This window comes from Tenebrio molitor, chromosome 1 (genome assembly GCF_963966145.1).
Source record: "Tenebrio molitor chromosome 1, icTenMoli1.1, whole genome shotgun sequence".
NCBI classification, from domain to species: Eukaryota; Metazoa; Arthropoda; class Insecta; order Coleoptera; family Tenebrionidae; genus Tenebrio; species Tenebrio molitor.
The window spans coordinates 9,516,079-9,544,066 of record NC_091046.1 but is presented as its reverse complement, the minus strand read 5'-3'; the positions used below and the strand labels follow the sequence as shown (position 1 = coordinate 9,544,066).

The 27,988-nt window shown below is 33.0% G+C and overlaps 1 protein-coding gene across 2 annotated transcripts in view; it reads left to right on the top strand.

The window, feature by feature from the left end:
* LOC138141449 (protein bric-a-brac 1-like) overlaps positions 1-27,988 on the top strand; it is a 289,292-nt gene that overhangs the window by 412 nt on the left and 260,892 nt on the right. The window lies entirely within an intron of this gene.

Below are 27,988 nucleotides of genomic sequence, written 5' to 3'. Positions count from 1 at the left end.
CCCTAACCTACCCTTGATCGTAACGTTACGGAAGACTCTCGTCTGGCCAATATAGTTCGCACATTTTTGCATGTTTGTTGAATTTTATGACACGTTTCTTTTATTTTTAATGAAAATTTCAGCGAAAATATTAAAATTGGCAGGATTTATAAAAAAAAATATTGTTCTTTGTTCTTATCGACGAAACACCATTCGTTTCCACAAAGTAAGTTATTTTATACTCGAAGTATTTTTGGTGTTTGAATTTTTTTTCCTGGATGCAAAATACCTGTAGATACATCAACTTTATTGTTTTTTTTTTCGAAATTTCTCTGTTGCATAATGTAAATGATGAAGTACACAAAACTTAGATATATTTTTTGTTTTAAATTATTTTTATTATGTACCTACCTAGTTGTAAGTAAATAAGCTCTTTTTGTATATTATAATGAAACGATATTTACTTGAAATTTTAACAATAGCCGCTCCATACAAATTATAATTATTATTATGTAAGTATTTAATTTTATTTTGGGAATTTTAGGATTATTATTCTCATTATTGCGTTGCTTTGCGTATTGTTTATTTTAATTAGTGTTCAAGTTTGTTAATTTATCAAACTGGACTGTGAAGACTTTTTTAAATATTGCTTCAAAATCCCATCGGTTCCTAGAATTTTGGATGTAGGTTGTGGTGGGTTCATTTTGCGTGGGCGAGCTTCAAGCTTCAACTATTCTGTAACAGGTGGCGCTTCAGTGGACGCAACAGATTTTTTTTCTGATTTAAATCTTTAAGCTTTTGTTCGAATGCTTCGCTATATTCCAATTAATTATAATAATCTTTTGTACTCTCGTTAAGATAACTGCATTATATCAGAAGGAGAAAATTCTTTTGCTTGGGCTCACGTATCGGAGCTGTTTTGCCAAATTACTAGGCTGAATGCGGACACTAGGAAGCAAAAGTTTTCTCCATAGCAGAAAAGACCTTAGAGAGTTTTTAGAACAGTTTTGAACAAAGATTCTGATTATAAGTAAAATTCAGAACACAAGAATGTTATCTACTAACACTTTATTTTCACAAATTTCTTCTTCTATCGTTCGTTCATTTAAATTTATTCTCAAAATTGGCGTTGAAGAGTCAAGTGTGAACGCACCACTCGTGTAAAAACGTAAGATTTGAACACCTGATCCGTAATCCATATAGTGTGTTCACAATCGACTCCTCAACGCCAACTTTGAGGATAAATTTAAATGAACGCACGAAAGTTGTGTCTGTGTTGTATTTTTTGATTTTTTTTCAGAATAGAAAACATTTTCTGAACAAACGTTTATCACATTTTAGTTTCCACCTTTTGTTAAAGAGGGTTGACGTATTTAGTATTATTATTATTAGTTCTTACCAATTTGAATAACATTATAACGTTTTCTTTTTTAATTTGTTGTCGAAGTTGGCGTTGAAGAGTCGATTGTGAACGCACCACCGGATTACAATTCTGATCAGCTGTTTAAATGTAACCTCAGTTTTGCGTTGTTTGTGTTTTTAATTTGCAGTTTGAAAAATCGATGTTTTTAAGACGAATGGTTCATTCACAATCGACTCTTCAACGCCAACGTCGACGCCAAATTTAAAAAACCACCCTTTATGGTTTCGTGTTTTGTTTATTTCACATTTAGCTATTTATCGGAAAAGCTAAATTTACTAAAAATGTTTTTTTAAGTTATAAGGTGAAAACTCTTTTCTGATGAATGACATAAATAGAACATGTTTTCTTATTAATTTTACAAAATGCAAGCACGAATTGAATGAGTTGAAGTGATAGTTACTAACATCTAGAAAGATAAGACCATTTTGTGCATTTTATTCCTAAATGTAAGGACTAATAGTTTTGATCTAACGTTGAAGCCATTTTATCTTTTCGAAATCATTTTTCAACTTCTTAAATAACTGTTATTTAGAACTCATTAACTAGCAAATACACTTTTATGGTAGGTATTAGCATGTTAGAATTATGAGAATACTTTCTACAACTCTAATGTCAAAAACAAATTTTTTTTTTTTTAGTTTTTTTTTAATAATTTACTTAACTTGTAATAATGTGATTTTCATAAAGTAGAAAACCTTTTATAAACAATCGGGTATTTATAAATTAAAAGTTATTGATGCAGGCGACATTTGGTCTATTTCAGGAAACATTTGTAAACCAGATTTTTAGTTGATCTACTAATTTGAATTTCATATAAAATTTTATATTCTACAGCAAGTAATAAGAGCTACCTCATATTTGATAAATAATTGACAACAAGAAGTATAAAACCTGCAAAGTTTTCTTGCCAACAATTTTTTTTATCAGATAAATGTAGTGCAAGTCTGCAGTACTTTATTTAACTGAATAATTCTGTATTTAAGTCTGCAATCTGCATTTTGTTTTAACATTAACTGCAGCTCTGAAAGTCTCGTAACGTGCAACGATTCATATAATTAGGCCACTGAAACGCCGTATGTATGAATACGATTATTCCTGAACTACCACGCAGAGTTAATAAAAAAAAAGAACAGTTTTGGAAATCATCTTTATTCGAATTGAGCTGACGGATTTATTTTGTTTAATTGCGGTGTAAATCAAATGTTTTGCAAATTAGATCTAGATCATTCAGATTCATTTAAAAAATCCTTGCTTGTAAGTAGTGTTTAATATAAAATAAAATTTAAATGTGGTGAAGTATTTCGTATTCTGCGTCGAATGTACCGCCCATTAACTCTATTGTTCCCTACTGTAGAGTCCAAGTGTTTATGGGGGTCATGTAACCTTATTTGACGAGGGATAGTATGTATAACTATTTGAATATGATTCCCCGGAACGGCAGACTCTTTGTTCTCGTCACTACTACCTATAAGAAAATCCTCATAGGTTTGAATTCATCAAAATTTGTCTGTTAATGCACGAAGTAGAAGTAGAATGCCACCTTGTGATCGGTTACGTTGATATGTAAATGATTATGTCATTAATTACAAAAAGATCGTGTAAGGATAATATTTCTTTTTAAAGTTTGACCTGCGAATAAAATGTATTCTAGGAAGTATTTTTGTTGAGGCTTGCGTGTGACAAAAAATTACGAAAATTACTTTCTGCGACGTAATTCCGTCAGTTTATAAGGAATTGACATTCGAGCGCTCATTTAAAAAATCTATGCATCACATCTATTAATACGTGCAATAGTAAGATAAGTAGTGGCAATTATAAAGTAATTTCTTCTTTAATGTTTTTCGCGTCGTTACTCAAAACAATAAAGGCTATCGCGTCCGATGAGTTCCGTTCGTAGGAATATAAATTAGGGTGGCTAAAATAAATAAAGGGGAGTTGAGATCAATAATTTACAACTGTGTTTTATGTTAGTCTCATATGTACCCAGCGAAATTACTGGTCCGCATTTTTACAATCGAAATTCTCCCGAGAATTTGTTTCATATAAATGTTATATGGCTCAATTAAATTGCCTTTCGGTTATGTTGTGTATTGTACAGGCATAGTTGGTGACATTTTTTCCCTTTTTTATTTTGTATGTTTCATTCAGTATGAGTCAATTAAGTCTAGGCGAATTTTATTCGGACGAGGACGGTAAAAAGTTGATGCAATTTTTCAGATGTACAATATTTTTTTTGGTTTTAACTTTGCATCCACTTATTGGAAGTGGTTGATTGATTTTTTTTAGTTTTCAATCAACAAAGCAAATACGAATATATGGCGCTTGCTAACGTTAAATGTGGATCTTTTTTGCATTGTTGCTGTTTACCTCCGTATTGACGGATTACGTTTTACACGTCCAGAGTTCTTTTTAATATTGCACGATTTAGAGAACTCCATTGCTTTTGACATTGCTTTTGTGCAAGAATGGGTGTCTGAGTTATAAATTCCAGGATAATATAATACAAACGTGAAATTACGATGCAACGGACCAGTTCCTTTTTTATAAATTGCATAATAAGCCCTCGTAATTTCAGGGAATTTTATTACATTAACATTACTATATGGAATTATTTTAAGTGAATGCAATCAAATTAGAGGAAGTAAGATAAGATATAATGCTTTTGGAGTTCAGTAATAGCGTTTTCAAAGTGTATTCGGTTTAATTGCATAATTATTTAATTTCATTCAACGGAACTTTATTATGTACCTACTGTGTGCAGTAAGTTAAAAAATAGTTCAATCCAAATATCGTATCGTACTTAGTTGTTGATCTATGCTGATAAAAAATTTGAAATGTAATTTTCGAAGTATCTAAGTAACAAATGTTTCTACTTATTATGTTACTTAATTCAGATTTCAATTAATTATTAGCACAAAGAAGATTACCTTGCTGTACCCCCGGAATCCAGAATAATTTTTCATATTTTGTAGCTCATTCTAAATTATAAACCCCCACAAAAATTAGCTGCTGAGGTTCATATGCAATTTATTCATTCTGGGTGTTTCCGTTTATGTTTCGAAAACTAAAGGAGAAAAATTTCCAGCGACAAAAATGTTTTTCTCCAAAATATCTCCTTTAGGCACTCTTAATGAAAACGGTAATTTTACGTACTCACAAGCGGACGAAAAGTAACTCTTTTTCGGACGCTGATCGTCTGTTTAGTAAGTTAGGAATGAAAAAATCGACAAAACCGATAATTGCCTTGTCGTCATTAATTGTGAAGTATACATAGTAAGTTTCTAGTTTTGTCAAGCTGATAACAAATATTATTAAAAATTTTTTTAATATGTAATAAATTGGTCTATTTGAAAAAGGTAGATACAAAATAAATTGTAATTTTTCCAATGTTATTCAGCGAACAAAACTGGACCGAATTATTTCTTTTGCAGCTCTTTTTGGAACTCAGCAGTGAGAGTTTTCTTTGTTTTCTTAATGCTACATTATTGTTTTTACTTTTAATTGATGATTTCATTTACAATACGATGATGATTAAAGTGTGGTTATGAAACTGAAGGAAGTGTCAAAGCTTACCAGCAAGAAGTAAGAAGAGAGGAAACTGCGGCCTGCTTGACCACATTTTTTTTAACGCTTTTGATTATCATTTATTTTTCTTTCCACTCATTTTTTACCAGACATACAAGATTACGGGACTACCAAATATACCGAAATTAAGCAACGAAGCAATGACAATGAAGTACAACGGAACGCGGTTTTCTCAGCGTCCATCCAACTAAATATTGACCTCTCCCAGCATTGCTTAGCTTATCTGATCGAACAATAGGACCATAATATGCAAAAATATATAATGATGGTTAAAAAGTTTTAGATTTAGACTAGATGTAGACTAATGTTTTAGATAGGCAACTAAAAGATGTATGGATTCCACCAATGAGGCTTTGAAATTTACTAGATTGTTAGGTAAATATTTTAATTTTTCATGGATTTGATGGTATTAATAATCATCATTACCATAAATCCAGTTCCATTCACGTCGACGGTATGCTGAAGACATGAAAGGTAGTTTTTTGATGAAATCAGATAAAAACGCATAATTGTTTAGAAGTGTGAAAGACACGTTGTTTGACGGTTTTGTAAGTTATTTACATACCTGAAACTCCTGAGAGTAACGACGACGAACGAGATTCCGGAAGCAGTGGTGGTACTTCCTTGACTTTCCCGTGCGTCCTTAGCAACGACCTAATACGAAATTTTTGATTGAATTTCAAAACTCAACATTAAATACAATTTACCGGAACAATTGTTAGGTTTTTGCCAGAGTTCTTCGCATCAGATTTGATCAGTAGATGTCGTTTTCATAATGAAATCTTTATCTCAACAGCAAGGAGAGGCGTAGCAGGGGAGGATCTGATTCGTTTCCGGTGAACTTTAACAACTATTGGAATACGTAAATGCGATTTTTCAGCAACATTGTTGTAACGTGTAATATCACCAATATTAAACATCTTATTCGCTATTAACCTGTTTATGATGAACATAATACTTTTATATCTATTTTATCTGTGCTGCCGCCCCAGTGTTATTTGTGTATCGGTATCGGTTATGAAAGTAATCAATAAGAAAGGGTCTGTATTATTTGATGTCGAGACATTAGCAACCAAACAGCGTCAGATTGTGCCGTAATATGACCTGATGATGTCTTTTATTTGCCGGGGTACACTCTGGGCAAAATGTAGTACGAATCAATTATGCGGTCACTTAAATCAGCGTCTTTAATTACTGGATGCAGGTATGTTTTTCATATCCACTGAATATAAATGAGAACATTAAATTAGGAGGCAGTAACTCTTGGTCATTTGTCCATCCAGGGTACTTAATAATGGTCCATTCGTCGTTGATTTACTTTATTGCTCTGTAGGCCTTTAAATATTTTTAATCATATATTATTCGGAGATGCATCTATAGATGCGCCCCGACCGACCAGGAATGCCTTTAAAGATTTCAGCAGAGTGTAACTTAGTTGTTGGATGTTGTGTTCGATTCGCCGTTTGCTTAATATATTTTAGATGAGTGCAGTATATTTTTATGCCCGGAATTGAATGTAACTAACTCCTCGCCTTGTCCCCATTTACATTCGAGCCGTACCATTGCGTTTTGTATTTAATAGTATTTCTGTCGGGCGTGCACGTTTATGATTTTCTGTTACTTTTAGCGTGTAAATAGCTCGGTCTATTATGGTCTTGCATCGACGGAATTTTATCTACATTTTAAAATTCAGTTTCTTTGTGAAAAATCGAAGCAAGTAGTTGGCGAGGACTCATTCTCGAACTTCTGTCGCCTATGATGATGGAATAGACAGCCAGAAAAATTTAAATACTTATCTAAATGATAAATAATGTGACATCTGAAACCACTCTCTTTCTTATTGTCGTTTGATTTCTTTTCCTTTAATTAGATAAAAGTAGAAAATATTTTTTGTCATAGGATGTTGGTTTTAGCAGCAAAATTTTGTGGTGAGGGTGTAAAACCGTCCTACGTAATATTTTTTAAAGCTGTATTTGTCATGTTGATTGATGTTTATCCGGTGTTTTTGTTTTCTACAATGTTACGGTATTGTTTTCATAATGAAGTGAATTGTTTAACTTCAATACACTTTAGTTAGAAAATTGTAAGTTCTGTCACTAAAATTCTCATTTTAATGCTAGTAATCCATATATTTTCGTGTACAAATATTTGAATTTATAATTTAAGTTAATTTTTATTTAAATATATGTTACGGAGGTCACTGCCAAAGTACTGCTATTGTTTTTTTAACATATTATGTACGGTCATAGTTTTTAATAACAATTTATTTAGAGTCCTTCGGTAACAACAATAAATCGAAGGTTTGCTTTAATTATAATTTTAATTGTTTGTTTATGATAATTATTGAACGAAAATTGTTTACCAAAATTTGATTATGATTTATCAAAAATATGAAGATAACGTTGATTAAAATTGGTAAAATGCAATTTTGTTCTACGATTGCTAATGGTTAAAGCAACAAGAAAATGAATTAACATCATTGTTTAAGAAATCAAATAATGAAATTTTAAATCAATTCTGTTATCAAAATAACCTCAAGTTTTTGGTTATTATAAAACGCATCTTAATGTGAATATTTTAAGGCGAATGCAAATCCCTAGAAGGGGTTGTAAACACACTTTAGGTCTTAAGACAACATTTTTTAGTAATGACCGGCAACATTACTAAAAAATGTTGCAGGCAACATGTTGCCAATTGTTGCCTTCTTGTAAGGCGGCCTTTAAGGAGAAGGTTTATGTTACATTTAGTATCTAAATGAGGGTTTAAAGATCAGTTAAAAAACACAACGTCAAAGCGTTACCACATTTTTTAAAAGAAGAAGATTTTTAGTCTTTTTTTTTTAATAATTTGGAAATTTTCAGCTTGTTTTTTGTTTTTGTATTTCCAGTATGCATATGTTTGAAATATTTTTCTAATCAGCAGCTGCATTAATATACAGCTTGTCCCAGAACTGCCTTCCCATAGAAAACAGGCATGTGCCGACAGCAAAAGAGACTCCAAAATGACTAAAATAAATTTTTCTGTAGCTCACATAACCGAGTTATAAAGTTTCCAATTTCACCAATCCCAGAAGCTAGTTCTCAGGTATTCTTTACTAACAAATCGGACAGGTTGCTAGAAAGCAAAAATAGTTATTGATATCCCAAAATTCGAAACAGGAAACTCCGACAACGCAAAAGTGGGGTCACCCTACCTTGATGGTGCTCAATTCTGATTGGTTAAGTTTAGAATGTCTTTTCTCGATTATGGCTTGAGATATTTTTTCTTTAAAATTCAGATTATCACGTTTACCCAAATAGTCCTTTTTTTCTCTGGGGAGGCAGTTCTGGGACACCTGTATACTTAACTATCAGGAATACAATTTTAAAAAGATTAAGTAATTGAAAGAAGATTAATTGTTGATTCTAGGGAAAGTTATTTTGATACTAGAACTAGAACTAGGATTATTGTGTTTAGAAGTTCTTCACAACTCTATCTGGTGTCGTGTTGCAGAAACAAAAGCCAGAAAAGCAAATTTACCGATCTTGGATCCGCAGACTGCAAAACCCGGGGTGGTATGTTGGTTGAACTTAGCAGGTGGCCATATTAGAATAACGCGTGATATTCTTTCGTCACAAGTGGTACGAATACCATGAAAGTCATTACGAATTGGACGGGTCGGTCTTTCCGTGTCTAAATAAGGTCAATTTAATTTCTAAATATATAAATGGCGGCCATGCGTATGATTAGGTCCGCAGACTGCACGCTTTGCTGGGTGGACATGCTTGCTGAGAGGTCCCGGTTTTTATTCCTTGCCACCTGCAATCTTCTTTTTTCGCAGTGCTGCCACCTGTGCAGATGCCGAATTGAGTCGCGCTCGGACGCTCAATGCCGCCGCTAATCGCCCTTAAATAGATTCGCTTATTTTTTAATGTGACGCGCTAAATACGTTGGAAGCACCGATAAAAGAGGAGCTTTATTGAACCTTTTAAAGACTATTAAGGCTTCGGCATGCAATTTTGACTCGTCAAAGTCGAAAAGGTTTTTGGCATCTCTGTGTTTGTACACAATTTCGAACTCTCTGTACTGTGCGATCTGTGGCGTTTTAATCTTGACATTTTTCATCTGCACCCATAGAAAAATGGCGTTCAAGTGTGGAATAATGTCACAGCGGGTGGTAATTAATAGGTGGTAAGTATTCAATTTGAACGACTGAGTCACATCTGTCATGGACTTTATGCAATATCGAACTTAACAATGAATCAATTCCTGAACATGGAGATCCCGCTGCGTACTCCACATTTTATTGAATAATTAATTTAATATACCTGACAAGTGCATACATGCACCGGGCGGTGTAAAATATTGTTTACTATTACATCAAATTCGATCTCGCGTTACACCTCCTGTGTCACACATTTTACACACTTTCAGCTCTACTGCATCATAAGTGAAACTCAAAATTGATATCATGACGTTTTGCTATTTCTGCATCCGTATAAAAAGTGGAAATTAGACACATCTTTTAGAAACTTCGAAAACTACCCTGATTAATCTCCGCGTGAAATTTCATTTGGGATTATTTTTTATAAATTGCAGTGTGAATTTAAATTTCATTTCGTTTGGTTTTATAGAGTTTTAAATTAACTTTCGGTTTGGATTAAACTTCCTGTTTTAGTGTGGATCCTGTTAATTGCTCAATATTTTTTACGAATATTGAATAAATTCTACTTTTTCTATTTTAAAACAGCATTTTTAAAACGTGGACTTTTGTGAACTAGTTTTTCTCTTTAAAGTGGTAAATATGTACTAAACATACACTGCGTTTTTTATTTCGCTGAACATACAATGTGAAATGGCTATGTTCAGTTCTAAAATGGACAAGTCAGTTCATTTGAAATAGCCAACCAGACTTATAGATCCTATGGTTAGTAAAATAAAAAACTCACGGTATAATTATTGAATAACTTAGGTAACCAGCTTAAAGTCAAAAGCCGTCATGATGTTGAAGTGTGCACATCACATTGACTTCCATAAAATGAGTGAATACGGCAATAAAACTGATAATGCAGCACGGCCAGATATTTTGCCAAAAATTCATTTTGTATATTTTTTATTTCTGTAACAAATTAAGCAAAATTTGGTCACGTACAAGTGTCATAAAGTGTGAAATAAAGTTCCCCAAACTCTGAAATGAGACACTTTATTTCCCTAATGCAACAGAAGCTCATTTTCTATGCACGATATTAATTTTAAAACACTCACTTTTTTTACTGGTGGTGCAAAAATAGTAGTTTATTTAACGAGTTCGTGTGTAAAGGCCCACGAGTGCCAAAAAGAGCCCAATTTACACACGACGGAGTTGAATACAACGTTTTTTTTTGTTCGACGAGCCCCTTAAAGGTTCCAAATCGCTTAAAATCTTTAAAATTAGCTTGAAGTTTCGTTTTGACAAGTACAGATATTTATCAAAATCCGTTCACACAGGGGAAAATTCTTAAATTCTGACAGTGTGTATAACAAAAATATATGTATGGAACTTGTGTATAAAAGTAAAAGTTTTATACATCACTTGATGCATAAATAACTACGTATTTTGTTCTATAAACATTATTTTAGAAGGAAGGAATAAGACATCTAAATAATCTTTAAACTCCTTGAAAACTATTGATATACTCACTTTAAGGTATAATTTTACGATTTCGTGAACTACAATATAATAGAATAGCTATTAGAGGTGGAAAACTGTCGACGTCTGTTAATCCATAATAAACTCCATAAACCTATCGATGTACCAGTATAGCACAATCTATGATTATACTTTTTGGATTATGTATTACTCATTTGTGCAAAAAATTTACATATTATACAGGGTTATTCACGAGAGGGGTATTTCTGAATTTCATTTTGCCGCAACCCATTATACACATTGTAACCATATCTTGATTTCAAATTTTGAAAACAATTATAACTGAATCCACGATGACTCTTAGTCCTGACTCTTTGACGTTAAAGCAAAAAATCTTTGTCAATTCGAAAAATTTGTTTTTACAATAACGACGAAAAGACTGACATGCTCCCCATTTATGGAGTGTGGAAAGAATTCTGTCACCGCTGCGGATGTTTAGAAGCCGATGGTAGACACTTCGAACACTTTTTACATTAACTTAATTTGTTAATTTATTTGTTGAATTTTATTAATAATATAATAATATTAAAAGAAATAACACATTTGATTTAGTAGTTACTGCCATTGGTATTGTTGGTTGCGGTAAAATAAAAATTCAGAAGCACCCCTCACGTGAATAATCCAGTATTTAAACACGAAAGACGAAACCAAAATAAAAAAGAAGGATTTTAACTACCTTTTAAGAATAATTATTTTTTATATTATCTGATCAGTCATTTTTCAAAAAAAAATTATGATGTTTGGGTCTACCGAGGGATCAGTTAAATTTATAATTATACTTGGGCCAACCAACAGATATAGTAATAAAACCGCCTCCTAGTGCCCGCGTATTTTAAATAGCAGCTTCCAAGTGGCTTATTCAAAATGTGCGCAAATTTTCAAAAGCCTGATGTACATCCACAAAAATTACTTGACGGCATCCGGCATCTCATTCGTTTTAACCTCGCTTCGGGAATTTGACCACGTGTTTGTTTGTTTGTTTTCCTTGGCATTTTTCGATTTGTATTACAAAATAGTTTTTTTTTTTTCAAGACTTATAAGAATGACAAATGGGAAAGAACCTGCTTCATTGTGAAACAGGCTTCGGCGTATATCGTTCTACGCAACTAGGCCACATCCCCATTTTTTTATTACTATATCTGTTGGTTGGCCCAAGTATAGAGTAGGCTATGATTTTAAAATTAGATTGGCAACATTGACTGTTCATTGTGCATATCCCGTCAATTGACTTACTGTGTAAATTAGAGGTTATGTAAACATGTTGACCTTTAAGGTTTAAGGTTCTCTTCTCTCTTATGTTCAATTGTTTTAATTTGTTATTTAGAGCAAATGAAAGACTAGAGAATAATGCAGCTTTATTGACAATTATAACAAATCTTCAAAGTGTTCTCCCCCGGTTTCGATGCTACTGTTAACTCGCCGTTTTCATATGGATACTTCCATTCACCATTTTCCTGCCGTTCAGCGTTCTTAAAATAACTCTCTGCAAGAAAAAATAAAAAGTAAATCTTTTGAAGCGTCACTTTGACAATTTAGATGCTGTCAAGAGTGAATGTTCCCACTCTAATATAAAAATCATAGTCTACTATGATGATGGCACGATATTGTGCAGTAAAGAGCAACAACATAAAGTGACATATTTTGAAGAATATATTTTTGAGTAAAAAGACGATAGCTTTCTGTTATTTTGGAAGTTTGTGAGCTTTTTGGTTCTAATATTTACAAAATTTAAAGAAAAATATTTAGAAATCAGAATTTGATAAAAGAGATTCCTAAAGTTATAGCGTTGATATTTTCCATATGAAATGAACTCAATTTTAGTAAAGTACAGTACATACATACTAACTTGAATAGATGAATAGAGCCATCAAGGCGATTTAAAAAATCGTAAAAAATGATACATTTGAGTCTAATTACGTTACCGTAAAAAATGATATATTTGACTTTAATTACGTTATATTTGCATGTAATTTTAAAAACATTAATCGGACAGACATTGGACTAATTGGATTAATGGAGTTTATTTAATTAATAAAGAAAATTTTACTCGTGTGCTTTCTGTTGAATTTTGTTTTCGTTCATAATTATATTTTTCAATTAACACGTGTTCTGAAGAAGGGATGTTCACTGTACATAACTATTTCTGAAAAATATTCCACTGTTTAAAATTTCATCATTTTGTTACGTTAAGGACGATAATATTTTTCTTCGGAAAAGATTCAGTTTGTTTAATATTTTAAAAGTAAGAGCTACCCATTCATAAGAATTTCCATGATTCTACAATCTGACTTCAGAAGGATTACCTTTTATTTTTGAATCAGCTTTGGTTTGTCTCGTTTGGTCAAAAATTAATTCCTTGGCTGTTGTGAGAACAGCACACGCTAAGAAAGATGTTAATGAGGATATTAAAATTAGTAACGATCATGTAAGAAGCGTCTCGAACATCGGTGTCAGCAAGTTTTTTGTGCACACTTCTAGAGACAAATTGCAGTCTCAGGAAAAAACTAATTATATATATTATAAAACTTGTGGTGTAAGAAGGCAAAATAAAATTCTGATTGGGTTTTATTTGAACGGATGTGATTAAGAATAAGAAGCCTCAGCATTGAGAGTGTGTGTTACGCTCTGCGAACTCCATCCTGAATCCGTTATAATTATTATTTATGACATTCTAGCGGCGATTAATTGAAATTTTGTTTTCAAATAGATTTCACACTTGCGATAATAGTTTAAAATTGCTCTATAATAACAGTATATCACTGCGGGTGTTAATGGGAAAATAATAAAAGTTAAAATGCAAATGATTTGTGCTCGTCCCCTTTTGCGTCGCAGTTTATTCGCAAATCAGCACGAGAGCTCTCCGCGGGTTTCCACAGGGTCGGACGCTTATTCAACCGTAAACCGACCCAATTGTGAATTTCTTCATCTGTTTATTATTTTATTATAATTATCAATAGGCAAGTGCTCTCCGTGCAATTGTGCACAGTTCTAGCGGTTCGCAAATGCAGCCGAGTGCAAGTTACGATTTTAATCAGCGACCGACAACACAAATTGAATTCCATCTGTTGGGAATCTTGGCCACCTCTACCCACGAAATTTTTGCGAGAGCGATCCTTTCATCTTCCTTTCAGGCACCAACAGATGTTAATGAGGATTAACTTTTTTCATTTTTCAAATCAGATTTAAAAAGCAATAATTTATATTTCGCCTTCCAAATTAGTCCAAATAGAATTCTGACACCCATTTCCTGCGAGCATTACGTTTAAATATTTTCGGGCGTCACGGCGGTCGCCTCTATCTTCCATATCTGTGACGCCCCTCGGCATGAAAATACCTAAATTGAGGGGTGCGAGAGCGAAAGTAAGCGGCGTCGGAGTCAAGGTGCGGGCGTCTGAAGGGTCGCCGGCGGCGGCGGCGGTGGTGGTGGTGGCGATGAACGCGGGGCCGCGACCGTCAATCATCAATCGGCGAATATCAATCTAAACGCTCTGATCGAATGAAAAGCCCACCCACCGAGGTTAAAAGTCTGTGCGTGGGGCCCCGTCGGTCCTCTTGCTACCCGCATTGGCCCGACGACAGCGACGCTCTCCCCCAAAACATCTGTGGACCGACTCGTGCCCTCGGGCTGTTGCTTTTCTGATTGCGTGGAAGACGAGGGTTCAATTGATTGCTAGGTGGCGGCGACGAACGTTACAGGTGGCTTCCTCTATTTTAAGCGGCGGTTTGTGTTGTTGTACTTAACGATTGTCAACGCCACATCCTATTCTCGACCTTTGCCGGTCAATGTTCCGGGTTGTGTGCTTTTTACCCGCCTTTAAAACATTCATGCCATTGTTCTCTGATATTTTCGGCGGCTGATTTTTTTTTATCCTAATCTGGAGTACTTTGCAAGTTTCGCGATCAATAAATAATCATTCTGCGTAACTTCGTTCTGTCATTGCAACAATTTCGACCGAGACGAGGAAAGTACTTTGGAAGCTTGGATAAGCTTAAAAAATATCTCAACACGTCACGCGGAAGTAGTGATCATTTATTTACTCACACTAAACGATTCTTCAGCTCCTCATTTATGTATAATGCAAGTTGTTGTATTTGCTCTGGTATCTATTACCGTTTTTTGCAACTTTTCATGCTTAGTGGAATAGCCTCGTTTCACACTCTCGTTTATTTTATAAACTAATCGTACCATCATTACATTGAACAACTATTTCTCTTAAATTTAATCGTTGTTTTTATTAATGGAGTAGATGTGTTGAAATGCAAGAATGCAACTAAACCTGTTGCAGAGTAATTTTGCATACGATCAACGGGAGATATTTCAAAAAAATTAATTTGTAACCAGTCGTGCCACATGTCAATCATGTCCGTACACTATAAAAGTGCGTAAAATGATTGATCGTGGAATATTTTAAACAAATAAAATCAAATATTAAATTGACGCTGTAATTATGAAATATTACACAGAACGGCATTTATTATTAACACTATGCATCAAAACGAGGGGAACAATAATTTACTGATATTAATTATATTTTTATTAAAACTCATGCTGCATTTATGGATGAAATACCTAAGTTTATTGATGAATTTAAACATACTGGACCTGAAATCCTTACATTCTTTCATGGTCATTTATATTTTCAGCGTAGGCTTCCAGATGGTGGAATTTCTGGACAAAAAAAAAGAATAACTACAAATTAACCAACAACAAAAAGTGTTATTTTATTTTGTATAAATTTGACTTCTGAAGCTCAGATAATTTTATTCACATAACATCAAGGTAATTTTACCATAAATTGTATAAATATACAACGAACATTGTTAGTGTTGTTCTATGTTTTGAATGAAATATTTAATAAATTAGGTATTACCAATATAATGTTTATGTAATTACACCACAAACTGTACAAACGTACCTATATTTTACTGAGTAACTGTATTATGGTGTAATTTATTTTAACAAAGAAAATCAGTCTCAAATAACGTTCTTGAGTTCAAATTTTAAAATGCAGAATATAACCTTTGGTAAATATTTAATTCCATTCCATTAAAACAATTTAATATTTTGAAGTACCATTTTGACTGAATTGAACCACAGTGGCGAGCCTCGAGCCATAAATTTTGGTCTTCAATCTCATTAAAATTTTTGTGGTATGTATTGTTACCAATTAACATTTTTCCCTGACTGATTATATCCATATCAATAAAATGTTAGTAATACATTGCATTGTCAAATGTTTTTCAAATTATGTAAAATCATGTTCCAATACCACATTTTAATAAAACAAGAATAATTTCATTCATAGGGTTTGACAGAAATACATATTATGATATTTAATGACATAAAATATGTTATATCGGGTGTTCATTTAAATTTCTCCTCAAAGTTCGCGTTGAAGAGTCGATTGTGAACGCACCACGGATTACATATCACGGATCAGCTGTCTAACCTCACTTTTTACATTGTTTAGTTTTTACTCTGCAGACTAACGAGGGGCGCGTTCACAATCGACTCTTCAACGCCAACTTTGAGAAGACATTAAATGAACACTCGATACATTATGATCGTATCACACTAGATCACTTACAATTGTGTCAAAGAATGCTATTGACTATGTATTGATGTGGGTAGGTACATAAAAAAATACTGCGAGCCCTTTTATTTTATTAAATTGTAGCGGTACGTTTTGCATAAACGACGGCGAGAAAATACAAATGCGAGAAAATGAGGTTAGGAAAGAAGAAACCACCAAAGTCCCTGTGAAAGATTGGCGGATATATTAATTGAAAATTTTAGGAACTGAATTATTATTTATTTGTATTAAAGTCTTCATATGACTTAACTTTGATGCCACAATTAAGCATGTCAACTGGAAAAGACATAATATTTCATCTCCAAGGCTGACTCGATTATACATTTTCTCGATCATACTGTATTCCACCACAAAATTTGTTAATATTTTCTTAATTTCTTGTTTCACGGAACGGTCTAACTTAATTGTTAACGCGACGAATACGATTTTCCAACGCTGACGGTCATTTTCAACCTCTACCGCACTTAGAAAAATTATCACTTAGTCGTCAATATCGAAGAGGAAGAGTGCCGGGTGCAATTATTCCATCTTTATGAATAAAGAAAATGTTGACGTTGTTTTTAATGTTTTTCCAATATTTGTTTTAAAAATGTGTTGTCGTCAACAAGGCGGTGAATAAATAATTTTGTTGGGCCGTCGTCCCTGAGCCGCACTAGAGCACATGCAGCCACAACGGCCCTAATAACAGAGTGCTTCGCCGCAATCTCCACGGGGTTGCCGTCCACAATTATAGATATTACAATATATTGTCTGTCTGCTCAAATTACCTCCAATCACAGACATTACCGGCCGCTCCACTAATTGTTGATAACATTCCGGCCGTGATGAATTATCTTACTTCTTAATCCGGTTTGATTAGGGGTTTGGCCCTCTATGCCGAGCATGACGCGATTTGTCTCGACGTTCATTATTTTTTAACATTTCCAGTTTGTACCTCATAAAAAATCGGCGTGTTGCTGGCACAACTATAAATTTCAACGAATTTTGCAGATAACTTACCATTTTTTTAACGCACATTTTATAAATGCATTTCCATTTTTATGTTTGTTTTTTACGGCACAAACAGCGCTACATTTTTTCAACAAAGGGTCATTAGATAAATCCAAATCTGACCGTATCGCTGCAGTTTCTATTTTGATTGAATTTCATCAGTTCTGTCCATTTTTACGATTCATGTTTGCAAAGACCGCATTTGTGAAAAATATCCATCCGATCAATAGCGTGAGTGCTTCGTGTACCTGGTGTCTTAATGTTTGTACAAGAAACACGTCCTGTTTAAATTGCCGGAAATAGAGAAAAAATATAATTGGTGCAATGTTGATTTAAAACTCAACTGATTTACCTGAAAACAGCCGAGGGGTGTTGCGTCACATTTTATTGATCTTCAAAACACTTCGCTCGCTTATTTCTTGAGATAGTTTTTAATTGTGAATATTCAGTTGTGTTTGTTTTGTTTGAAGAAATAAGGGTCGAGTTTGAAGTACGATGTTATTGGTCGGCTTCTGTAAGAATTTTGCACAAAGCGTGCAGACCGGGGTTTGTTTTAATTAAACCGAAAGGGGGAGGTTTCCGTTTTTTGGGGGTTTTGTAATGTTGTTTCACGTCGCTGAATTAAAAGCCTTTGGAATTTTTGAAATGTGCGACAACCTGTTTGAGGTATTGGTAAATGAATATAAAACACAATAATAACGGTATGGGTGGTCTGTAGCACAAATAACCCCGCCTTTATTTGTATTGTATCCACCCAATGTCCATTCATCCCGACCAATTAATATATCAAATATTTAAACTTTTGAAATTTACATTACTAATGTCGTATAATTATTCGATATTTGCTTGTTTCCCCGAACAATATTTTTAATTAAAAAAAGAAAAGTAATAAAACTTTCAGGGATAGAAATTCACCAGTACGTCGCAATAACGTCAAATTAAAAAATAATTAAATAATTAAAGTTCGCAGGGAACTTTTATACTATATAATTAAAATCGAGTTCGGTAGACAGCCAGGCCTGTAGATTTATATGTAATAATTATGAGATATGAATTCAGTTCCAAGTTTTAATTAATCGTTATTAGACATAAAAAGTGGAAAGCCGCTAAAAATAATCTTTAATCATCTAAAGGGTTTTAAATACGTTCTTTATGCTCGGCATTATTGTTTTATACGTAGGATGATGCTTGCCACGTATTTGGAGTAAGAATGCATAAATAATTTCGTAAATGTTAAAACAAAAATTGGGAATTAGCATTTGGTGACTAATAAATAAGGAACATTTTGAGGACAATGTGGTGAAGAATTGAATGGGAATTATACAACAGAATACGAATTAACGTAAGAATTGTTTAAAGGTGACTCAATTTCTAAACGTTCAAAGTATGTATATGTAAGCATTTCCAAAGTTGAATTTCACTTTCATTCGTCGAAATAATTTTATCACATCAAAAAAAAAAAAAACAACTCAGCTTTGCTGTGAATGAACTTTTACACGACACAAATCGATCTTCCTTCGTAATCCCAAGTTTGCGTTGGCATTCCCGTAAAGTAATATTTTTTTCACACTGCGTCGCTTGCACTTCTGTCAATTGAAAATTCATACTGCAAAGAAACAATGACGTATCGTTCACGTTCGGTTCTTGGACGTTTGTTAAATTTCAATTGAATACATTATTTCTCTTCACGAAATTGATGTATATTTTTCATAAATGTAAGTCTCTATTGTTTTATTAGGTAGACTATTGAAGGCTATGCACGATCCGTGCTCATTGTCTTATGAATAATTTACAAATATAGACGGACAATTGCGAACGATTTTGTACCGTTTTAAAGAAACAGTTGGAAAAGCAAACATGTTATATATTGTGTTTTTTTATTGAATACAATCACTTTTGAAATTGGTTTGGAAAATGATTCAGTTTTTCTGAGGCGAATCTCGTGTGAGACTATAAAACCTACATTATATTATCCAGTAGATTTTAAATTGCTGCTGTATCGGGTCTCAGCTTTTAACTTTTTGTGTAGCACTTTACATTTTTAACACTTACCTGTACTAATCATCGCATCTGCATATTTATTTTATTAATACCGCCGTTAATTTCACTGCTTCATTTCATTACTCTGTGTTTAACAATCTCGGAAGCTGCTACCTTACGGTACAACCACATTAATCAAGAAATAAGTTTCCGTTCGAATTTTTCACTAATTTTTTTCTGTTTATTTTCAAGTGCACCATCTAGGTAGTATTAACTGGACATCAGCAGTTTGACAAATTTATTACATATTACTACATTAGTTTTCCTGTTAGGGAATAACTTTTGATTAATTCCCACGCACATCAAACGTGCGTGTTCAGCCAATCAGAGCACTTGCTTTCATCCAATCAAAAATGTTTATCATGATAAAAACATCCTTCTACTCTGTCATCTGTCAAAAGTGATTAAAATTGCATGTTACTCCTGTTAGATTCTCAAATTGTTTTTAATAATTGTGTTCTTAATAACTGTATTATGTATTATAAGTAAATAATTACTTAACCTTAAAGTTTGTATTCTGGAATTAATCGTGCCAAAAATAACACGACGTAATTTTTTATATCTGACTATTTCATTCATAGTTGTTTCAACCAATCATATTCCGTCACTCAACAATGAATAGAAAATTTCAACTGGAAAAATTAATCTAATCAAAGTTTTGCCAGACGCAGAAATTGCGAAAATAGAGGTATGGTCCAATGGCAAAATTTTTGTCATAGCTATAGGTTTAATATGACAAAATTTTGTCTGCCAAAATTTTACGATTGATTTACTTGAGTTAGTTCCCAATTTATCTCGTGACATTGGTCAAAAATGTACCGAGTGACATTGTTGTTTTTTTAACAATGCCACTCGATAAATTGCTATGCAACAAACTCTCGTACAATTTAAAAATTTTTCCGATAAAATTTCACGACATGATATTATATACAGGATGATTCTGAAAAAAGTGGATTATCCTTGACACAAAATAATTCTGCGTAAATGACTTTTGGGGGTTAAATCAAAAGGATATAAATTAACCCATATCCTTGTATTTTCGATGCTTCCAAATGATTTTCCACAAAACCTTTTGATTATCTACTCTTACTTTTTACCTGAGACACTTTTCTGTAACAAGCCACTGACGTAACTGTTAACCCTGATCGAAACATAATTTTGTATTTTTGGTGATTAAGAATATCTAAAGGAAGAAATCATTTCTTCAAGTATTCAACAGTTGGTGATGCGTTTTGAGAAATTTCCTCATTCCTCCATTTTTTGCCATGCCAAATATTTTTAGGAAACTTGATTATTTTTTAAATTAAAATTGTTGAAGTTTTTTATGATTTGTTGAATGAAGGTTCCTACAAATTTACGTCCAGGTATTGTCCTGCATCGTCATTAAGTTTTATTGTCGGTCGCAAGGATTTTCTTAAAAGTTTTTGTGTGCCAAAGAACGCTAGCACAATGTTTACGTCTACGTTTTCAAAAACAACTTTTCCATCTCTGTATAATTTTTTACTGAGTTGGTTCTCCATTCTCGACATCTTTTGTAGTACCTGTAACTGTTGCAATTGTTGCATGTTTTTTTTCTTCATTCATAAGGCGTTTGATAATGATTTTGTAGCGGCATTAAGGTAATGAATAAAAAATACTTTCGGTCAGAAATTAGATTATACGATTTTTGGAATAATTAAACTACATAATTGATAACAAAAACAACTTGGATTTTTTCTTTACTCCCCGGATGTGTAGTTAAATAAAAATAAAAATAGTTGGAAATCCACGTTATCCAAGATAGGATAAAGAAAGGCAAATTTACGAAAAATGAAGTATGACCTTTTGCAGTTATGTGAATATCGGGTGTTATTTTAAATTTCTTCTCAAAGTTGGCGTTGAAGAGTCGATTGTGAACGTACCACAGATTACAGATCACTTTTTGCGTTGTGTTTTTACTCTGCAGACTAACGAGTGGTCCGTTCACAATCCACTCTTCAACGCCAACCTTGAGGAGCAATTTAAATGAACACCCGATACACACTTGGTGTCCGGGAAGCTGATGTTCTTTTTATGTATTTTTTGATTTATCTTATTTTCATTAAACTTAACAACAGAAGCCTTCTTTTTGGTTTAATTTTTTTCGATCCATCTCGTTCGTAATCTATTTTCCAATTTAAGCTATGGCCATGTTTTAACTTTGTATCTTTGTGTCTTTGATCAAGTATTCCAGTGTCATTGTCAAGAAATTTTTACGTAAAAATAACTTTTTTATAATTTATCAAAGATTTAAATGTGAATGCTGAATTCTCCTTATTTTGCTTTGAAATAATTATAAATTCTTATTGTTCCCTTCATGATCTCGGTTTGAATGACCCTTTTTTGAAAAAGTTGAACTGCATTTTTTCTTGTTAGGTTAGAAGAAGTCACAAGGCGGTGTAAGTATAGATTTCGGTGCTTGTGAAGTCTTGATCTTCTTTAAAAAAAAGAATTATAACGACTAGTTTTCTATTGTGGTTGTTATGCAGCAATGTTGTCGAACCGTTGCAGTTTTTTTGCCAAGATGCTTCGATCGGGAATAAACGTATAATTTCTTTCCAAAGTAACGACATTATAATACAGTTTAATAAATTGCTATTCGAAAATTCATTTAAATAATGACCGTTGATAAACAAAGAATCAAAATAGAAAACTGCAATATAATAAACGTTTGCAGGCCTTGCTTTGTATAATGTTAATGCATAATTAGACGACGCTGTGAACAGTAGCCATACAGCCCGGAGCGCAAGAAGGTTTCTGGAAAAAATGCATAATTGCTTTAATACATCGCAGAATGCAGTAATCATGCAGTGATATTTTATGTAGATATCAATCCACAGTCGGACTATCAGAACGCGTAATCTTTATTTGAGTCAAATTACATACAAAATGCCTTCAGCCATCACGGTATATTTAACTGACCGCCATTGCAGTTTCTTTGGGAAAACAGAATTACTTAATTGGAAGTTATATGTCTGATTTTGCCAATCTGTATTCCGTTCCAAGTACGTACGAGACGTGTTATTAAATTGGCAGGTATCTACATTTTATAACTGACCTTGTCAATGTTTTTGGATTTTTTTTTGACGCTCCGAAACTTTGCAAATGGCACAAATGGCTACTGCTGCACAAAGCGTATTCAGTTCGACACCGACAGGAAATTTCGGTTGTTCGTGATTCCCATACAGAACGATTCATTATCGTTCTTGCATGAAAAATGGCATCAAGTGCCAGTACTGTGTTTGCTGTAATTATAAATTGCCAAGTGGCCGTTAAGTTACCAGAAAAAGCAGCAGATGAAAGATCAACCACAACATAAAATACATGATAGTAATTGTCCAATATCGTGTTCTCAACCATTTAATATAATATGCAAATACAGTCGAGATAAAACATTAAATTAAAGACTAACTGATGCACTTCCTGATCGTGTCTAAATTCCAATTGCAAAACACGATACAAACATGAACTTAAGTGGATCGGTTTCCCATGATGTCCACCGTTACAAATAGAAATGTAAAACGACGGGAATTCAGTTACCCACAAATGATTGATAGTTGCGAGAGATACAGTGTGCTTTTGTTGTTTCTCAACACTCATTTAAATATCGCCCAGAGATTTTAATTATTTGAATTTCGACACTCAACAATAGTCAATCTGAAATGGTTGGTTGGGATTGTTTTACAAAACTACAGGCGAATCTCTTATTACGGACATTTTTTATGGTCTCCTTTTTCTGCTCCAGTGGCACCAAGATCTCTAATAAAGAGAGTTAGCTCTTGTATTGCATTATCGTTTTGATTCTACAGACATTTTTTTCAAAATAGTTATTCACCAAGGTGCACTAGTTTTTAGAATTATCCATATCTCATCAGGAAATTACTTACATAGTATTTGCAATAAAGTTGTAACGAAATTTTTTTATAAAAATACAGTTGAGGCTAATAATAACACTTCCAAGCAGTTAAGATCAGTTAAGATAAAATTCCAACAAAAGCGCTTCCTGAATCATTTTATTGTACGCTATAATGAGCATATTATCATCAATAAAGTTTTATGATGATTTCACGCGCGAGCAAAACCAAACTATTACTTATAAATAATTCTTTAATAATTGTAAAATATTTAAATTAATAAAAAAGGAATAACAGAAAAAGTGCATTTTAATGATAATGCTATTTATTAATTCATTTTATTATTACTCATGGAAGCTCGAGATTATGCACAAAATTAAACAACGATTACATTCTTTTTATTTTTGAAAACTTATTTATATAATTTCTTATACCTAAAGGCCGTGCCAAAATCAAATAACCACTACCTGTTGAATTAAGTTGGTGAAAACAAAATTACACTAAGTGTACTATGTAATGGTAATTTTGATATTACTAGGATGCTAGACCAATCAAAATGTTGGTGGTTATTTGATTTTGGCACGACCTGTACATTCACAATATGTAATTTTGTTCTTATTGGATTCTTTTGAAGTAGACTCACATTCTGTTGTATTTACAGATATGATCTTCAGAAATAATATTCGTAGTATTTACTCTTTAGTTTCAAAAGAATCATTTATATATTTTAGGTAAATTTATCACACGAGGAGAAATTGTTATAAATAGAAAAAATTAATGAAAAACCTGTATGTTGTGTTCTGATGGTAGAGGTCTTGGATTTTCTTATGGGCTATGAGGCATATTTGCGCAAACGACGAATATTGACCTCAAGTAGGCGCTACAAACCGACCGGACAACATCGTGATTCCTTACATTAGTTTCTTCTGTCTATTTGTACAGGGTTATTCACGAGAGGGGTATTTCTGAATTTTTTTTTGCCGCAACTAACAATACCAGTGGCACTAATTACTAAATCAAATGCGTTATTTCTTTTAAATTAGAAATTAAAGTAAGTTGTATAGATTTGTCAGATAACCTGTATTTAATCAAAATTCAACAAATAATTTAACAAATTAAGTTAATGTAAAAGGTGTTCGAAGTGTCTACCATCGGTTTGTAAACATTCGCAACGGCGACAACATTCTTTCCACACTCTCCATAAATGAGGATCATGTCTTTTTTCAGATTTTTTGCTTTAATGTCAAAGATACAAGACTAAAAGTCATCGTGGATTCAGTTATAATTTGAAATTAAGAAAGTTTTGCAATATGTATAATGGGTTGCAGCAAAAAAATTCAGAAGTATCCCTCTCGTGAATAACCCTGCATGTACTCCTACATATTTGAATTTGAAAGTAGTCGACGTTTTTGAGTTTTCATTTACATATTTTTCACTGGTTTATCGCTCCGCCTTCGCGTAGATATTTCCAATTCCTAAAAGAAATAATTTGCTTTGGTTTTCTGAAAATTTTTCGGTTTCGGAGAGCTTCAATTCTTTAGGCACCCTTCCTGTAGATGCGCTGGTGTAGGTGTGGTAATTAATAATTTCAAAACACAATTGATAAGTTATTACTGTTTTCTTAATTAATATTTGTTTTATGTCTATTGTTTCAGAAGTATGGTAGGTACATTAATTTCTTAAATTAATGTGTGAAATGTTGTGAAATTCAATTTTTATCACATGGTGTATTAGATAACACGATATTTAACTGAAAGTTTACAATAAAATTTAATTATTAAGTATTAAATAAGAAAAAAAAAGAATGAAATATGGGTGATTATTAATTTAATTAGTATTAGTTGATTGTTAATACAACAATGTAAAGAAGGAAATGAAGCGGTTAGAGGGAACGGTTAATAAATGCGGTTCAGTAGATTTCGGTTTAAGACGCAAAGGGTAAGTAAGAGTCTCGGCCTACGATATTCCGTATTGTCGAATATTAAAACGTTTTTAATATTTAAATATCGCATCGTACATCACATGATGCGGGCTCCTGATGGTTAAGAAGCAGAATCCGTCTGAAGCACTTACAGACGATAAGATGTTATAAGTATGTTTTTAATCAAAAACAAAGAGAAAGACATATTTAATTTCCCATCTACAATCGGAATACATAATAAAAGTGAGTTGTTCAAGAGAAAGATTAACAATTGCATGTCTGAATAAAAGAAGAGGGCAAATAAGACAAGTGGATAATTTCTTTGGCAAATGCTGCAACTGTTGAATAAAGCATCGAAGGGCTGAAGCGAGAGCCTCCGACGTAGCAGTAGACATGGCGATATCACGAAATAGTAGTTTATATTTAAATTTTTATCGTAAGTAACCTATAGTTAGGAGAGAGAGATGATTCGCCAGTAGCTGCCTAGTTAGTTATGCATTTATGTATATATTTGCGGAGAGAGTTGAAATACACGACTGGCGGCCATCTTGAATTGATTTCAAATCGATATGTCATTATATTAATTCCGATAAATAACGAATGAATGCTTACCAACCTCTGCCATTATTTCCGATCGTGATTTCGCGTTCTACTTATTTGTGAATTTTAAAAAATGACAGTTTTTATTCCTCTCCGGTCGCTCTCCGCTCCCCCCGCTCGTGGCTTTTACAGCAACTCGTACATATTTATGATTTTCAGAGTGCCCGTGAAACGAGCCTCGATGGACATACTTACTCATTATTTTTTATTGATGGTAATTCGACGTTTTCCAATATATTGAGAAAAATGCAATTTTGAATACTGTATCAGTTCATTCCACCTAAAAAAAAACCTTTCCAAATAACGCCACCCATAAATTATTTATATCCGACGTACAGAAGCGTATTTTATTTATATTTTTATTATTTTTCGATACCGACGCGACACCTTCGGTGAGGAGTCTTCGGCGCGGTTTTAATGCGTTAATGGCCGACCGCAGCCGTCCGGATTTCGTTTAAAATAATAATTAATTGCGAGAAATGCGGGTATTAATGGTAAAAACACACGATTGTAATAAATCTGGACGTACACCCATCACTTACGATAATTTAGTAATAACTTATTTAAAATGATGTACGAAGGTTCAGGGACTTAAATTATAGACCTTCAATAATATATCACATCAGATAGTTTGGAAACGTTTATCTACATTCCGAAGTTATTATTTGATGTATAGGTAACCTGTTTACGATTCAATCTTGGTGGATGTAAATACGCCACAAATTATAATGTCGATGCTAATTAAGTTGCCAAATTGTTGCGAAAAGGGAATTTTGCAGCGGTGACATTTTTACAACAGTCGAACATCTTCATTTAATTAATGGAGCAACTGCTTGAGAATTAGTGAGGGAGGACAGGCATCCTAAATAATTAAAACTTGTTAATAGTTCAACAGAATAATTGGGTATTTCTGATAATTATATTCCTAATGAATTTTTGAAAGGAGAAAATCTTAGTAATTACATTATCCCCTAACTATAATTAAAGTTTCCAATTTAATCATATTTAATGAAGAATTTATTATCCTGCCATAGTTAGATATAGTTAATAAAAGATTAAGTGTGCAGCGTATTTTATAAGTAAGGAGAATCCCGGTCGGATGATTGTTTCATAACGGTTTGCAATATTTATTATGGGTAAAAAGTGAAAAACAAACGCTCGGCGTTTAATTTGATTTGATTCATAGTTTGAATATTGCTTAAATATGATTTGTTCTGGAGGACGTCTTTCCCCATCTAAAATTAAATGTCTGTCTTGAATTTCACAGTAACTTAATATTTAGTTTACGTCTTAATACTTCTCGACGCATTGCCAAAATTTAATCGAATATAACATTCTGAAAGTTATAATTGAGTTCATTAGCGCCGACATAAACTTTAACTAAAACTAGTATTACTTGTGAAGTTTATATCAATATTCTAATGTGTTCTCATCACTAACCTGTCTTCTCCGAGCCCATCTAAAATATGACCACAATGCAATTTTCCATGCAGCCGCTTCAGAAAGGGTCCTTTGCTCTCTTACTCCGTCGCTTTAATAAATAATATAATAAATATAATTATAGAAGCTAGCCCGGGTCTGCTACAAATTATATTTCATGTTCACCAAATTTAATTTCAAGTTACCGAACGATATTCCTGAAAGCCAATAGGAAATTATATTAATCTATGACTTTTACTTTCAACAGAGTGGAAATCACTTGAAAATTGTTTTATTCAATCTTGGGCCTCGGATATTCAATTCAAAATATACTTCTTCGCGTCATAAATTTTAAATATGTAAATTAATTGGATCATTATGTCATCTTTGCATCATGCGATCAAATGAAAACTTGAGCTGAGTAGGCGTTGAAAAAGGTTAACCATTTGGAACAGTGTAAAGTTTGAATTTCCCGCCTTACAACACGAATGACATTTGTTTATGTTTAATTGGCACATGATTGAACATGTTTGTTTTTAGCAAAGGGTGCCCTTAATATTTGCGTCGAGAATAGAAATCGTTAATTATTCTATTGTTAATGTCAAACATTGCAAAGAAAGAAAAAAATCAGGAAGTGTTTTTGTTTATAAATTTGAGGTTAGTTGTCAACATGCTCTAATTACAACTGTCAATGTACAGTTTGAAAAAGCAAAACAATTGACGGTTTCCAACGCCTTTCCAGTCCAGGATTTCATTTGAACGCTCGATAGTAGACATAAGGTCCATACCAATTTTTATTTTATTTCGAATAAGACCTTTTTTTAACCTGATTTATGCAACTATTTTTCAGTTTCTTAAAAAGTATCTATTTCTTGGCTTGTCACTTATTTTATTTTC